Here is a 15942-nt window from a genome sequence, read left to right as displayed (position 1 = left end):
TCTTTACTAACAGATAAACACTTAGTTTCAGGAAGAATTCATATCATTTTACTAAAAACAGATGCCCCATGAGGCCTTGCTTAGGTAAACTTTGTTCTGTGGCCATAGCTAACTGAGATGGGCCTTAGAAGCTTTGGTGGCAAAAACAAGATCCTATTTACCACTACTATTGTCTAGGAGAGTAAGATAAATGCTTAAGTTAATGCCATGACCCTTTAATGCAGTTCCTCATGTTGTGGTGACCCCCAACCATGAAATTATTTCTTTTTTTGCTACTTCATAACAGTAATTTTGCTACTGTTATGAATCATAATGTAAATATCTGATATGCAGGATGTATTTTCATTGATCACGACCCACAGGTTGAGAACCGCTGGCTTAGACTAACTGGGCCTCCTAGACCAGTGGTCGGCAAACTCATTAGTCAACAGAGCCAAATATCAACAGTACAACGATTGAAATTTCATTTGAGAGCCAAATTTTTTAAACTTAAACTATATAGGTAGGTACATGGTAATTAACTTAATTAGGGTACTCCTAAGCTGGCCTTTGCTAAAAGCATCCTCAATCTGATTGAGGTACGTTCGCTGAGGTCTACCCCTTCCAACTCTCCTAATCACACTCGTCTTGTATACTTGTTTCCTCTATCTTTTGTCACCCGTGCGCGATTTGCGGATGCGATTAGCACTAACCACTGCAACATGAGACTGCTGACTGACTGGCTCACTCAACTTGTGCATGAATCGCGCATGCCTTTCCCGCGCTGCATATCCAGTGGCCTGCCTGCGCCCTGTCTCCCTTCACCCAAACGACGGACACCCCTTACTTCTTCTGAAGCCACTTCTTCAAAATCAACTCGCCCAGGCTGAAAACCGACTTCTGCGCGTGGGCCACCAATTTTCAATGGCACTGTACATGTGTGCCCGCACATGGTATTTTGGGGAAGAGCCACACTAAAGGGGCCAAAGAGCCGCATGTGGCTCGTGAGCCGTGGTTTCCCAACCACTGGTATATAGTCCACAGTAGAGCACTCTAGAAATGTTAGTTTCTTATCTCTGCATTTTCTTAGTGAGCATATAATTTTGAAAAATCCATAAAATCCTACCTGCTTAAAGATTCTTCTTTAGAGACATCACTCACTATTTAAAAAAAAAGTAAAATACATTTTAAAACAATAAGAATACAGGTCTTTAAAAGTACTGAATTGATGCATTGCTAGAAAGTGTAACTTTGGGACCACACCTGAAGACTATACTAGAGTAAATATTATTGTAGGCCACTAATACATTAAGAACATTTACTTTCTCTTTTTAAGCATATACAACTAAAAAAAGAAAAGAAAAGAAAATGGGATCTATCAAAATTTGATACTTACCTGAGCCCTGCTATATACAAGGAACAATAATCCTAACCAAACCCCATCAGACTGACAGAAAATATTATTGTTAGTGGGAACAGAACTATAGACTAACCATGTCAAACTTAAATAGCATAAGTTTTCTAGCTTCTTCCATTAGGAGCAGTTAGAGGAGAGTATACTTATTTTTCCCTAACACAATACAAATTCTCCACCTCTTACTAGTAGGTGCAGACTAGCTAGTCCAGGATGAAACACTCCTATGATAAGGAAACATTGTCGCGAGGCACTACACGTTGCAGCACAGTAAAATATAGTAAACAAATTCTCTCTGGCTCCATTTCCACTTGGAATGTAAGTAGAAAAGACTTTGTGATTCCAGGTGTATAAAGTTGAACTACTTGAGGCTGTCTCCTTCAATTGGGAGAGTCTCTCTGGACCCACCTCATAGAGCAGGGCGGTCCAATTGCTAGTGCTCTGCAGCAGTGTGTGAGGTCATCTTTCTTAACCCTTCCCAGTAGATTTAACATGCAAATAGAAATCATTCTCTTTCAGCTTATATGGCATATGTCATCAGATCCTATGCTAATGAAAACCAACAACGAAGGCCACAGAACTTCTTGGGCAACTACATCCAATTACGTTGGAATTCATTTTTTAAATATTCAAAAAGATACCCACTGTGTGATTCCAACTATACAACATTCAGGAAAAGGCAAATCTAGGGAGACAGTAAAACAGATCAGTAGTTTCCAGAGGTTAGTGAAAAGTGCAGGATGAATAAGCAGAGCACAGAAGATTTTTGTGATAGTGAAGAGATACTATCTAATAAAATAATAGAGGAATATGCAAATTAGCCAGGATACCATAATGTCACAACCAATCTACAAGAGGTGGAGAGTTCCAGGAGATTGGGGCAACAAGCAGAGAGCTACAGGAGGGTGGGGCAGCAATTACGCACAGCAGAGAGCTACCAGCATTTGTGGGCAGAGTGGCCAGCTGAGGCAAACAGAAGGGAGCTACTCACACACAGATTTGTGTGCAGGGCCACTAGGATGATATGATTCTACATTCTAATGGTGGGTATGTGCTTTCATGCATTTGTCACAATCTATAGCATGCACAATACCAAGAGTGAACCTTACTGTAATTTAAGGACTTTAGTTGATAATGATGAGTCAGTGCACATTCACCCATTGTAATAAATATACTTCACTGTTGCTGGAGGTCAAAAATGAACAAGCCACCAGTCCCGGGTGGCTCTGTCGTTGAGCCTTGACCTAGGACCCAGGAGGTTAAGGTTTGATTGACAGTAGAGTCACATGCCTGGGTTGTGGGCTCAATACCCGGTGTGGTGTGTGAGGAGGCAGCCTATCAATAATTCTATCTCATAATTGATTTTTCTATCTATGCCTCTTTATCTCTTTCTCTCTGAAATTAATAAAAATAAATTATTACCAAAAATGAATAAGGCTGTGTATGTTTGCAATTGTGAGGTTTATGAGCACTCTATACTTTCTGCTCAATTTTACTGGGCACTAAAACTGTTCTAAAAATATAACTTATTGATTTTTGTTCAAAATAATGTACTCCCTGCATCTGCTATTAACACATATCAACATATTAATGCAATTTTCAAGATAGTAACCTTGGAGTTTAAGATAAAACCCCAGTATCAGAAAGTGGGTATTATTCCTGCCATTGGCTGAAAGATGTGAAAAGACATAAATAATGCCAATACTTTTAAATGTATACCAGTGCAAGAAAATAGCTGATAAATACAATTGAATTTCTTGCGTTGTATTTATAAACAGGAATTTAGTGCAATATAAATCAAAACTGAATCATCCATATAATTAGAAGACACTTTTTATTCTCAAATCAGAAATCATTCTGCTGAGTTTATCTAAGAATTATCTTGAAGCATTAACTGGATAAAAAGGAGGGCTTATAATTGCCGAATATTGCCCTAGTAATTTTATGCACATATATCTGGAGATACTCACCAAGAGTCACAAAAGTAACCCTCATAGAAAGCAATTATGGATGATGCAACTGAAACCAGTACCATGTTATGTTAAATACTGCTTGCTCTTAAAATGTTTAGATCAAGGCCAAAGAGTCAGTCAGGGCTACTCCTGCATTGCAGAGACATTTCACACAGCAGGCCTAAGACTGCTATCCTTAGAAAGTCCTGCTTAAATGGCTATCCTTCAGTTGGTATCTGAAAATCTGAATCTGGGGAGGCTTTCCACCTTTCCCTAACTGAGAACAATGGCCCCTGTGTCTAAATACCTTTTACAACCAATGGAGTTCATACTACACACTTGCTTTCCTTCTGGGAATCTAAAATTTTGGTACATGCTATGGGGAAGATGCCTTAAAAACCTCTCATTGAGTCTAAGAAGACTGGTGGATGACATATTTCACGTGTGTTGTCATAATTATATAGTGGAATAACTAAGCACATCAAGGTAACTCCACAGGGAGAGGACTCTTGGAAGCTTGTGCCTGGTGTCCTCCATGCTTTGTCACACACACCTCTTCTCTTGGCTGACTTGACTGTGGGCTTTCACTATCAAAATCTCAGGTATGAGAACAACTACTATATACTGGGTCCTGTAACGTTTTCTAGTGAATGAGCAAACCTATGCGTGGATTTAGGAACCTCTAACAAAATTGCATTATGTGAAAATATTCTTTGAATTGAAATGTTATACATGATTACAATACATAAGCTGATTTCGCCGAATACCTATCATTGATTTTGTTTCGGTCCATGCTCCCTTTGGAATTTTCTGTAGATCTATAACTATTGGAATAAAGACATAAAAGGGATAAATCAAACATTGATGTCAGAAAATAATGTGAAATAAGCAACATTCCTATTTAGTCACAGTAGAAAATGCAGAATCCTGCTGATTGACAACATCTACAATAGTATCAAAGTTTCTACAAGGGAAATGAAGGCATCACACTGACCATTTTCTCCAACTAAACAAGGTTTAATTCCTTTGTACAACAGTTGTGAATCAATCAAGTAATGAGTAACTGTAAAGAAAACAGTAATTATCATAAACTAGAGGCCCGATGCACAAAATTTATGCAAGGTTAGGCCTTCAGAGCCCCAGTTTCTGGGCCTCTCCAGCCCCAGGGGCCGGAGCCCTGGAAGCCCTGGCTGTCTCATGGCCGGGGGTGCCTCACAGCTGTGGGCCTCCCACCCCCACACCCACATTGGCCTGGTGCTGCCCACTTCCACAGCCACACACCTCCCTAGGTCCCTGGTTCTGAGGAGCCCCCCCCCCATTGATCACCTTGCAATCAGTAGCCTGGGCCTCCCTCTTTGGGGCGATCATGGAACCACCTGTTTCATCATCCCACTGACTGGGCGTTCCTCCTCAAGGCAATTGTGGGGCAGTGACGGGCCGCCCCACCAATCACATAGTGCCCGCTTTGGCTGGCCTGGCACCTGTGCGTGCCATAGCATGGTCTTCCTGTTCTTTATGCCCAATCTAAATGCTAGTGCACTACCTGGAAACCTATGAATCACCTTAGATTTCTGTCTCTCCACCAGTTCTTTACATGCAATCATCACCACAGTCATATGAACTAGACCTCTCTACTGTCTCTGCTTTACTTTGCTACTTACTGTCAACTGCCCTAGTCAATCATGAGCTCTTAAAAGATGGCTCTCTTGGGGGTGTGGGAGCATATCATCAAATATTATTGTTTAAATGAATGAGATTTGTTTAAGCAAAAGAACTGAGAAAGACATAGGCCTAGAAAACAACATTTCAAATGGAATAAATTTAGCTTCCTATCTCATTTGACCATGAAAGCATAAAACTTTCTAATTGGACTGATTCTTATTCAAGGAGGCAAAATGTTCCTTTGTCTTCCAGGCCCTTTATGCAGTTTCCTTCCATCTGTTCTCTACAGAAGGAGTCAGCAAACTAGGGCCCACAGGCCAATACAAGCTGTTTTGCAAATAGTCTCACTGGAAGACAGCCGTGCCTACAGGCTTACAGATTCTTTAGGACTACTCTCATACTACAATGGCAGACTTGAGTACATATGACAGACCACATGGACTAAAATCAGGCCCTTTTCAGAGAAAGGTTGGTGATCCCTGCTTCACACCACAATCAGAGGGCCCTCATCAAATCTAATCTTGTTCCACTTCTGCTTAAAACTCCAAATGAATCCCTGCAGTAAATATTTCTGGATCTCTATCTTAGTCTTAATTTTTGCTGGAGAACCACAATTCTATTGGGACATTTACTGTCCTGATACACAGATAAGCTGGTGTCTTCATTGTGTATCAGTTGGAAAAAGAGAACTGATTATAATACCCTCATCCTAGTCACTAGGTTACCACTAACTGGTTTAGGAATGAGCATGGGATTAACCCAAGCCTATAAAAAGGTAGGGAAGTCAAGTGCAAGCTTCTCAGTTCTTTCCTATTTAAAACAAAGACATAGGCCCAGCCAGTGTGGTTCAGTAGATTGAGTCCTCTGTCCCATTCACCAAGATATCCCTAGTGTTATTCCAGGGCACGGCAGATGCCAGGGTGGCAGGTTTGATCCCCAGGAGTGGGTGTGCAGGAGGCAGCCCAGGGATGTGATGGTTCTCCCTCACTGATGTTTCAATCTCTCCCTTTTCCTTCCTCTCCTTCTAAAGTCAATAAAAACATATTTAAAAAAAAATTAAGGAAAAACATAGCTAAGCATCACCAATCTGGGAATGCAAATGAAAGTCATAAGGAAGTACCTCCTACTCCTCTCAGAATGGCTGTCATCAAAATATAAATAAATAACAAGTGTTGGTGAGGATGTGGAGAAAAGAGAAAGCCTGGAGCACTGCTCATGTGATTGGAAATTGGCACAGTCACTGTGGAAAGCAGTGGGCATTCCTCAATAAAATAAAAATAGAACTGCCATCTAGTCCTGGATATTTATTCAACAAAAACATGAACAAGAATTTAAAAAGTTATTTGTACCCTTATATTCACTACAGCATTATTTACAATAGCCAAGATATAGAAGAAACATAGGTGCCCTTCAATAGATAAGTAAAAATTGAAAGACTACTTAGACATTTAAAAAAAACACAATAAACTCTTGCATTTTATGGCAACATGGATGGACTAGGAGGGTCTTAGGAAGAGAAATATGACAAAGAAAACAAATACCATAGGTTCTCACTTACAGGTGCAATCTAAAACAACAACACAGAAACAGACTCCATAGCTACAGAGAACAAACTGGTGGTTGCTAAAGCATAGTAAGCAGAGGTGATGGGTGAAATAAAAGAATATAAAGTGCAAAATTCCAGGTATAAATTCCATAAGCCAGAGGGGTGTAGTGTGCTGTGCATCACAGGAAATGGGTCAATATCATAATAACTTTGCTCAGTGATAGAGGAATACTAGACATATCACAAGGAACATAAATGTCAAAGCACTGTGGTTGTTCACCTTAAAGTAATACAATGTGTGCCAACTCTACTTTAACAAAATGTTGTAGAAGGAAAAAGAAATGTTTACGGAAAAGCAGTCCCTTTGGCCTTCACATACTGACATGTGAGAATAGGAGGCTTTGGAGCCAGAGCTAATTACTGAGCAGGAGAGCAGACATAAATGCTCACGACTTCACAGCTGCACAAAGGACAATAACTGCCATCCTGCTGGCATCACTGAGTCACCAAAACATTCCTGGTTTCTACTGTTTCCACCTCTGTGAATTAGGCCACCTAATCCCGAAGCTAAAAGCATCCTATCTGAGAAATTTCCCAAGGCCTGGAGGATAAGCTCTAGACCACTCTGTGGTAGCAAAAACTTTCCTAAGCCTGCCTTAGCTAGGCACTCACCCATTACCAACCATTCCCATAGCACACAGGTCGCACCGATGAAACTGTACTGCTCATAATTCCCGCAACATTCACTTGTGCATCTTACCCTTGCTCTGCCCTTTCTGCTGAGAATGGTATAATCATAATAGACATTCCTCCTGTCTAACATCACCCCTCCTGCCCCTTTACCTGAAAAAGTTCTTTGTGGTCTGCATGCTTACTCTAAAACCCATCCACATTTTTTTGAACTGTTTCAAATTTGATTAAAGATACAGAGACAGATAGAAACCCTGGTGTGTAGTTATACTTATTTATGCATTCATTGGATCAGTCTGATATTTGACCAGGCATCAAATCCACAACCTTGACATATCAGGGATAATGCTTTCAGCAACTGAGAAACACAGCCAAAGCTTAACCTACATTTTAAAAACTTGAATTCTCATCATAGAATTAAAGGGGCTGGTGCATACTAAACTCCAATAAAATGAATAAACACGGATAATTGTAAAACCCTAATGCAATCTGGTACCCAGTAACACTAAATAAAGTATAGCAAATCATGGAAATTAAAATGATCTTCACATGATCTCAAAGGGCAATGACTGTTTTTGAAATGTTCCAATTTGGCCACATCAGAATAACACTTAGTACCTGAAAGACACCTGAAAGTTAAATGGCAGACCATTCAGCTGAAAAATGAATAACTGAATTTTGACATTTTCTTTGAAAATTTTGTTTAGAAAAGCAGAGAAATAAACCAGTAACACTTCTCTCAGATTATGAGTAACTTCAAGCTCAAAATGCTATTTCATTGATTTCCTACAACTTGCAAAGCCAACCTACACAAACCCTCTGATGAAGGTCTACCAAGTGCAAGGTGCCATCAGACAGTTCAGCGTGTACAATGAAGTAGGTGCCACATCTGGCATTTTTGTCACTGGGAAACATTTGTGTACATTTCGTATAATTGGTTGAGTCCCAGGGTGGGCTGTTCAAATATTTATTATCATTTTTTCTGAATACTGGACACAGAGCATTTTGTTCTAAAGAAATTCCAGTTTCCTGATAATTACTAAATTAATGAAGTTAACCTATACCATTCTGTTTTGACTTCTGAAGAATAAAGTTGAAAATAGTGAGACCTTGTTGATATAATATAAAAAATGCCCTGTGCTTCTCAACAAGCATTGCCTTTCTGAGTTCAGAACTATGGGTAGATGTCTTTACAAAACAATGTCATTAGGAATCTTACACACTGGCTAAGTGATGTAGCTTTTACTGTTTGCCATCTGTTTGTGCTACCAGGAAAGTATTGTTGAGTTCCTGGTTACAGTTAGTTTGTTTTGGTGGACAAATCACTATGCAATAACAAATATTCATTTACTAAATATAATTCATTCACAATTAAAAATAAAGATTCATTTTCAGAACAAGTCTAGTTTGGTATAATGTGAATATAGAGGAAACATACACCATATTAACTGAACATCTTTCTTCTTTTTAACATAAAGACATAATGTGGGATTTTAGGGGTCAAAACTAAATAAATAAACTTCTTTGCAAACCATATTGCCCAGATTTTAAATTACCTACAATTAACTTTTTTAATAATATTGATTACTATTCTATTAAGAAAGAGATTAAGGAAAACTATACTTGCAACTTACACATTGGTATTTTTTCCCTGAACTTTCGTTATCAAAACTTCCCTACTCTTACTTCATCTATGGTCGGAGCACCAAGAGGAATTCATTATCAGAAATCTTACCAGGAGTGGAACTTTCAGATTTTGTGTGTTTCTTTTTTTCTTTATGTTTAGACGTTAGTTGTTGCTTGCTGTGCAGAAAAAAAAAATGGTGATAAGTAATATTACTTTCTTAATATTAACATAAAAATATTCTCCAAATATAGTAAATTCTTAGAATATTTCAGATAATATCAGCACTAATGTTAAAACTTCAATTATTCCATACACTTTAAATGGGTAAGGTATACAACTGTTTTGTGAAGTATGTAATGAAAAAAATATAAGGTATAACAGTCATGATATGAGAGCAGTATAGTTCAGTGAATTAATTAGAGTTAGCTAGACATAATCACAAATGTCTTAAACTCACACATCCTATTTCGATTACCAATAAGTCTTGTGGGGCTCAAGGTCCTCCTCTACAAAATAAGAATCTTATTATTTATTTCAGAAGGCTAAGGAGGATCAAATGAGATAATACAGCAAAAGTTATTCTCAGAAAAACAATAAAGCAAAGAAAAAAGCTGGTTATGAATTTTATTTGTTGAAACTATTTTAAATACCAAATAAATCCCAATGTGAACTTGTCATGGTTACTAAATGTTGCAGATTTCAGAAAATGTTATTTAGTCTGTTTATTACCTGTACTCAGATTGTGGTCTGTATTTCAGGGAATCTCAGCTGTTACATAACTTTTAACTGAAATTTATGTACAAATATATTACCTCATGAGGTATATTACCTCAGATAACACAATGCTCCCTTCTTTTTGTAGCAAATCATACCAACCACAGAAAACAGATAAAGCTCAGGACCTGGCCTGGACTAAGACTACCCCCACTCTACCTACTCAAACTGTGACCCAGCAAATCTTTATGATAATGGTGCTTAACCTCCCTGTCCATCCCCAATTGGCTTGGAAGATGCAATCCTACTGGCCACCCATGGATATTTATGGGTCATGGGTGGGCCCTTAGCAATTTTAAGGGCCAATAACCTACTTTGGATTCAGAGCTTTCTGTTGACTGGCTTCCATGTGAGGCATAATTTCAAATATTTTGAAACCTGAGGTAAATTCAAATCACTTGGGGAAGGTTCATTATTATGGCAAAGAGATCACTGAGGGGCCAACCTCAATTATGGAACCTCAGGAAATCTGGTGCTTACTACTCTGAGAAAGCGACAAGGGGCCGTCCACTACCGAAACAAAGATGCTCCACAGGGTATACAGTGACCTTCGGTATAGATATAGCAACAAAGGAGCAAGATCGTCTGATTTTTTCCTGTGTCATTATTTGAATCTCTTTGGCAGCTTAGTATTGTTGTAAGTAACACCTGCTAGCAGAAAAACAAAACAAAACAGAAAACCCCACAAAGCTCAGAGGATAACTCATCCCCAGAGATCTGGGCTGAGAAGTGAGCTGCACATAAGATTTCCAATGTGTGAGGGAGGCTGTGGGTGGCAGGAGCTAGGAGTCCCAGCTGCCAGAATAGGGTGCTGGGAATTGCAGTAGTGGCTAAGCATACAAAATATATGTATGTAAACTAAAAAGAGGTGTGACCCCCAAGTCCAAGTGTGAGTTGACATGAAGACTCAGGAATGTGGATCAGCAAGGCCAAGATGGGAGCTAAGATCAATCATGATTATGTGGTGGGTTTCAATGGCAACTCAGTAGCAATAGAATCAATGGAACCAACATAAAAATTAGAATATTGTTTTTTACATCTCCATCTGACTGGTAAGAGAAAATTGTCTACCTGGACTTAGGGAATCCTTTATGTTCCTGAAAAATTCAAGGGAGTGTATAGGAGTGTTATATTGGAAATTCAGTGAGCTAACCAGAAGAGGCCATAATCAGAGAGCCGAATTCGGAGTCTTTATTTCAAAAGCCAGCGGCCATAGGAGGACTTGGGTCTCTCAAATTCTCGTGGCCCTGAATGAACTTAGTTAGGGGTAGCCTATAAAGGCGAAAACAAACAAACAAACAAACAAACAAACAAACAAATACATGTGCTGGAATGTGGGCAGTGTGCTTAGCAGATATGTTGCAGAAAGCTTCCAGCTTTGAGCACAGCTCAGATAAACAGTAGACACCTGGCATGGGAGGAACCAAGGACGGACCAGACCCCCACTCTGGCAGAGCGTCTTGCAGGGCCAGATAATTAAGAGGGAGCAGTGACTAGAGCAGGGGTGGGCAAACTTTTTGACTCGAGGGCCACAATGGGTTCTTACACTGGACCGGAGGGCCGGAACAAAAGCATGGATGGAGTGTTTGTGTGAACTAATATAAATTCAAAGTAAACAGCATTACATAAAAGGGTACGGTCTTTTTCTTTTTTTGAGTTTTATTCATTTCAAGCCCACAGGCCGTAGTTTGTCCAAGGCTGGACTAGAGGCTAACAAGGATATGCATTAGGTTCCTGGCACAGATTCAGATTGCTAAGCCCTCCCCCAAAATGTCTTATTTTCCCCATTATTCGAGTAAGCGTGCTTACAGAAGCTAGAAATAGCAGAGTTACTTCTATCAGGGAGGATATCTGGTTTAGTTACTTCCTGGAATTAACAGAACAAAGGACCATCTGTGTTTAGTGGAAATTTTTAAATGGCAGTTCTTAGAAAATGGAGGTTATGGGAACAGGATGGAGTTCCTATGGTTCAGATGGACGGTGAGGGACAGGATGGAGTCAGTCCTTTCAAGGCCCTTTGTTCAGGAGATAGCCCCCGAAGCTACAGTGAACGCTTCAGGACCCCAAATAACTAGTTGGAGAAATCAAAGCTGAGATTTATAACCTCATGCATAGTGGTCCTACTTGGAATGAAATGGGAAGAAATCTTAAAAGTTCTGAGATAAAGTATTTGGTCCATGGCTTCTTCAAAATAGCTGAGCCTCTGTTTGTTTTCTGGCTGATGACCTAGACCAGTGGTCGGCAAACTCATTAGTCAACAGAGCCAAATATCAACAGTACAACCACTGAAATTTCTTTTGAGAGCCAAATTTTTTAAACTTAAACTATATAGGTAGGTACATTGTGATTAACTTAGTTAGGGTATTCCTAAGGCTTAGGAAGAGCCACACTCAACGGGCCAAAGAGCCACATGTGGCTCGGGAACCGCAGTTTGCCGACCACTGACCTAGACTAACTGACTGGCATCCCCAAACTGCCAGAAGCAAACTATGAATTCACACCTGTTACATAAAAAGTAATAGTGAGGCCCTGACTGGTTTCCTCAATGGATAGAGCATTGGTCCCCGGTCTCAAGGGTCCCAGGTTCGAGTCTGGTCAAGGGCATGTACCTTGGCTGCGGGCACATCCCCAATGGGGGTGTCCAAGAGGCAGCTGATCAATGTTTCTCTCTCATCGATGTTTCTAACTCTCTAGCCCTCTCCCTTCCTCTCTGTAAAAAATTAATAAAATATTTTTTTAAAAATGTAACAGTGAGACTTCGAGATTTGGAGTGCATGGCTCCCTCCTAATCCCAGATTGCAATAAATGTGACTCTTTAATTCGGAAAAAAAACCAAACTAACAGTGAAATGATTATACATTATTGATTGATTACTAGCATTTTAAAACAAACACTTATAAATTAAAACCACTAACAAATACTTATCATTCTGCCATCTACCCACAGTTCTCTTGAGAAAAGACATCAGTACCTTGCTGGAGAAGAAACCTGACTGTATTTGTGAACTCATTATTTCCTGCAAGCATGGGAGCTATGTATATAACACAGAGGTCACTTCACCCTCAGCCTCTGCAATTATGTTATTGAAACAGCTAACTTGATATATTCCCCAAGTGAATACCCTGTTTCTCTGTCAAGAGTTGACCATTTTCATGCTGAAGTGTTCACCTGTGTACATTCCCTCCAAGGCTAAAATGAAGGGGGGAAAGGCCACCTCCTATCCCACTTTTGTATTGCTTATTTCAAGTCCTCTCACAGATAAGAAACTCTGCTGAGGTCACTAATCTGACTTAGGGGAAGATTTAAAGGAAGATCTACCACTTGGCCAGTCTGTTAATCAGAGGTTGCAGTACTAAAGGGTGTTTTGATTAATTAATTGCTAGGCTTCCTTAAACTCCTGCAATTGTACCTGCCTTAGATTCTGTCTACAGAAAAATGGAGAACACCAGAGCTGGACGAAGTGGAAAAAAATAACACAATGAAAGAAACACCAAGAAAAGGAGAGAAGAACGTTAAAAAAAATCAGGAAAAGTTAAGGCAGACAAACAAAGGACTCTAGGAAAAAAGGCAAAACTTCATACAATTTGGCAAATGAGACTGGGAGAACAAGACTGGGAAGTCGGTAAATAGGGAAACAATTAGAAATATCCCCTAATTAGATGCTGAATATAATTAATATTACATAACCTATACAGAGATATTCTTTACTAACAGATAAAAACTTAGTTTCAGGAAGAATTCATATCATTTTACTAAAAACAGATGCCCCATGAGGCCTTGCTAAGATACACTTGGTTCTGTGGCCATAGCTAACTGAGATGGGCCTTAGAAGCTTTGGTGGCAAAAACAAGGTCCTATTTACCACTACAATTGTCTAGGAGAGTAAGATAAATGCTAAGGGTTAATGCCATGACCCTTTAATACAGTTCCTCATGTTGTGGTGACCCCCAACCACAAAATTATTTTTGTTGCTACTTCATAACTGTAATTTTGCTACTGTTATGAATCATAATGTAAATATCTGATATGCAGGATGTATTTTCATTGATCACGACCCACAGGTTGAGAACCGCTGGCTTAGACTAACTGGGCCTCCTAGACCAGTGGTCGGCAAACCCATTAGTCAACAGAGCCAAATATCAACAGTACAACGATTGAAATTTCATTTGAGAGCCAAATTTTTTAAACTTAAACTATATAGGTAGGTACATTGTGATTAACTTAATTAGGGTACTCCTAAGCTGACTTTTACTAAATCATCCTCAATCTGATTGAAGTACATTCCCTGAGGTCTACCCCTTCCAACTCTCCTATCCACACTCGTCTTGTATACTTGTTTCCTCTATCTTCTGTCACCCGCACAGGATTTGCAGATGAGATTAGCACTAACCACTGCACCATGAGACTGCTGACTGACTGGCTCACTCAACTTGTGCATGAATCACAAGCGCCTCCCCCCTGGTGCGTATCCTGTGGCCCGCCTGCACCCTGTCTCCCTTCGCCCAACCAACCGACACCCCCCACTTCTTCTAAGGCCACTTCTTCAAAATCAACTCGCCCAGGCTGAAAACCGACTTCTGCGTGTGGGCCACCAATTTTCAATTGCACTGTATGTGTGTGCCCGCACATGGTATTTTGTGGAAGAGCTACACTAAAGGGGCCAAAGAGCCGCATGTGGCTCGTGAGCCGTGGTTTGCCAAACCATTGGTACAGGGTATAGCACACAGTAGAACACTTTAGAAATGTTAGTTTCTTATCTCTGCATTTTCTTAGTGAGCATATAATTTTGAAAAATCCTACCTGCTTAAAGAGTCTTCTTTAGAGACATCACGCACTATTTAAAAAAAAAAAGTAAAATATATTTTAAAACAATAAGAATACAGGACTTTAAAAGTACTGAATTGATGCATTGCTAGAAAGTGTAACTTTGGGACCACACCTGAAGACTATACTAGAGTAAATATTATTGTAGGCCACTAATGCATTAAGAACATTTACTTTCTCTTTTTAAACATATACAACTAAAAAAAGAAAAGAAAAGAAAATGGGATCTATCAAAATTTGATACTTACTTGAGCACTGCTATATACAAGGAACAATAATCCTAACCAAAACCCATCAGACTGACAGAAAATATTATTGTTAGTGGGAACAGAACTATAGACTAACCATGTCAAACTTTAATAGCTTAAGTTTTCTGGCTTCTTCCATTAGGAGCAGTTAGAGGAGAGTATACTTATTTTTCCCTAACACAATACAAATTCTCCAGCTCTTACTAGTAGGTGCAGACTAGCTAGTCCAGGATGAAACACTGCTATCATAAGGAAACATTGTCGTGAGGCACTACACGTTGCAGCACAGTAAAATATAGTAAACAAATTCTCTCTGGCTCCATTTCCAATTGGAATGTAAATAGAAAAGACTTTGTGATTCCAGGTGTATAAAGTTGAACAACTTGAGACTGTCTCCTTCAATTGGGAGAGTCTCTTTGGACCCATCTCGTAGAGCAGGGTGGTCCAATTGTTAGTGCTCTGCAATAGTGTGTGAGGTCATCTTTCTTATCCCTTCCCAGTAGATTTAACATGCAAATAGAAATCATTCTCTTTCAGCTTATATGGCATATGTCTTCAGATCCTATGCTAATGAAAACCAACAACGTAGGCCACAGAACTTCTTGGGCAACTACATCCAATTACCTTGGAATTCATTTTTAATATTCAAAAAGATACCCACTGTGTGATTCCAACTACACAACATTCAGGAAAAGGTAAATCTAGGGAGATAGTAAAAAAGATCAGTAGTTTCCAGAGGTTAGGGAAAAGTGCAGTGTGAATAAGTAGAGCACAGAAGATTTTGGTGATAGTGAAGAGATACCATCGAATATAATAATAGAGGAATATGCAAATTAGCCAGGATACCATAATGTCACAACCAATCTACAAGAGGTGCAGAGCTCCAGGAGATTGGGGCAACAAGCAGAGAGCTACAGGAGGGTGGGGCAGCAATTACACACAGCAGAGAGCTACCAGCATTTGTGGGCAGGGTGGCCAGCTGAGGCGAGCAGAAGCGAGCTACTCACGCACAGATTTGTGTGCAGGGCCACTACGATGATATGATTCTACATTCTATGGTGGATATTCAAATGCTTTCATGCATTTGTCACAATCTATAGCATGCACAATACCAAGAGTGAACCTTACTGTAATTTAAGGACTTTAGTTGATAATGATAAGTCAGTGCACATTCATCCATTGTAATAAATATACTTCACTGTTGCTGGAGGTAAAAAATGATCAAG

This window comes from Myotis nattereri (assembly GCF_964212035.1).
Source record: "Myotis nattereri genome assembly, chromosome: 21".
NCBI classification, from domain to species: Eukaryota; Metazoa; Chordata; class Mammalia; order Chiroptera; family Vespertilionidae; genus Myotis; species Myotis nattereri.
The sequence above is the reverse complement of the archived record's forward strand: the minus strand, read 5'-3'. Positions refer to the sequence as shown.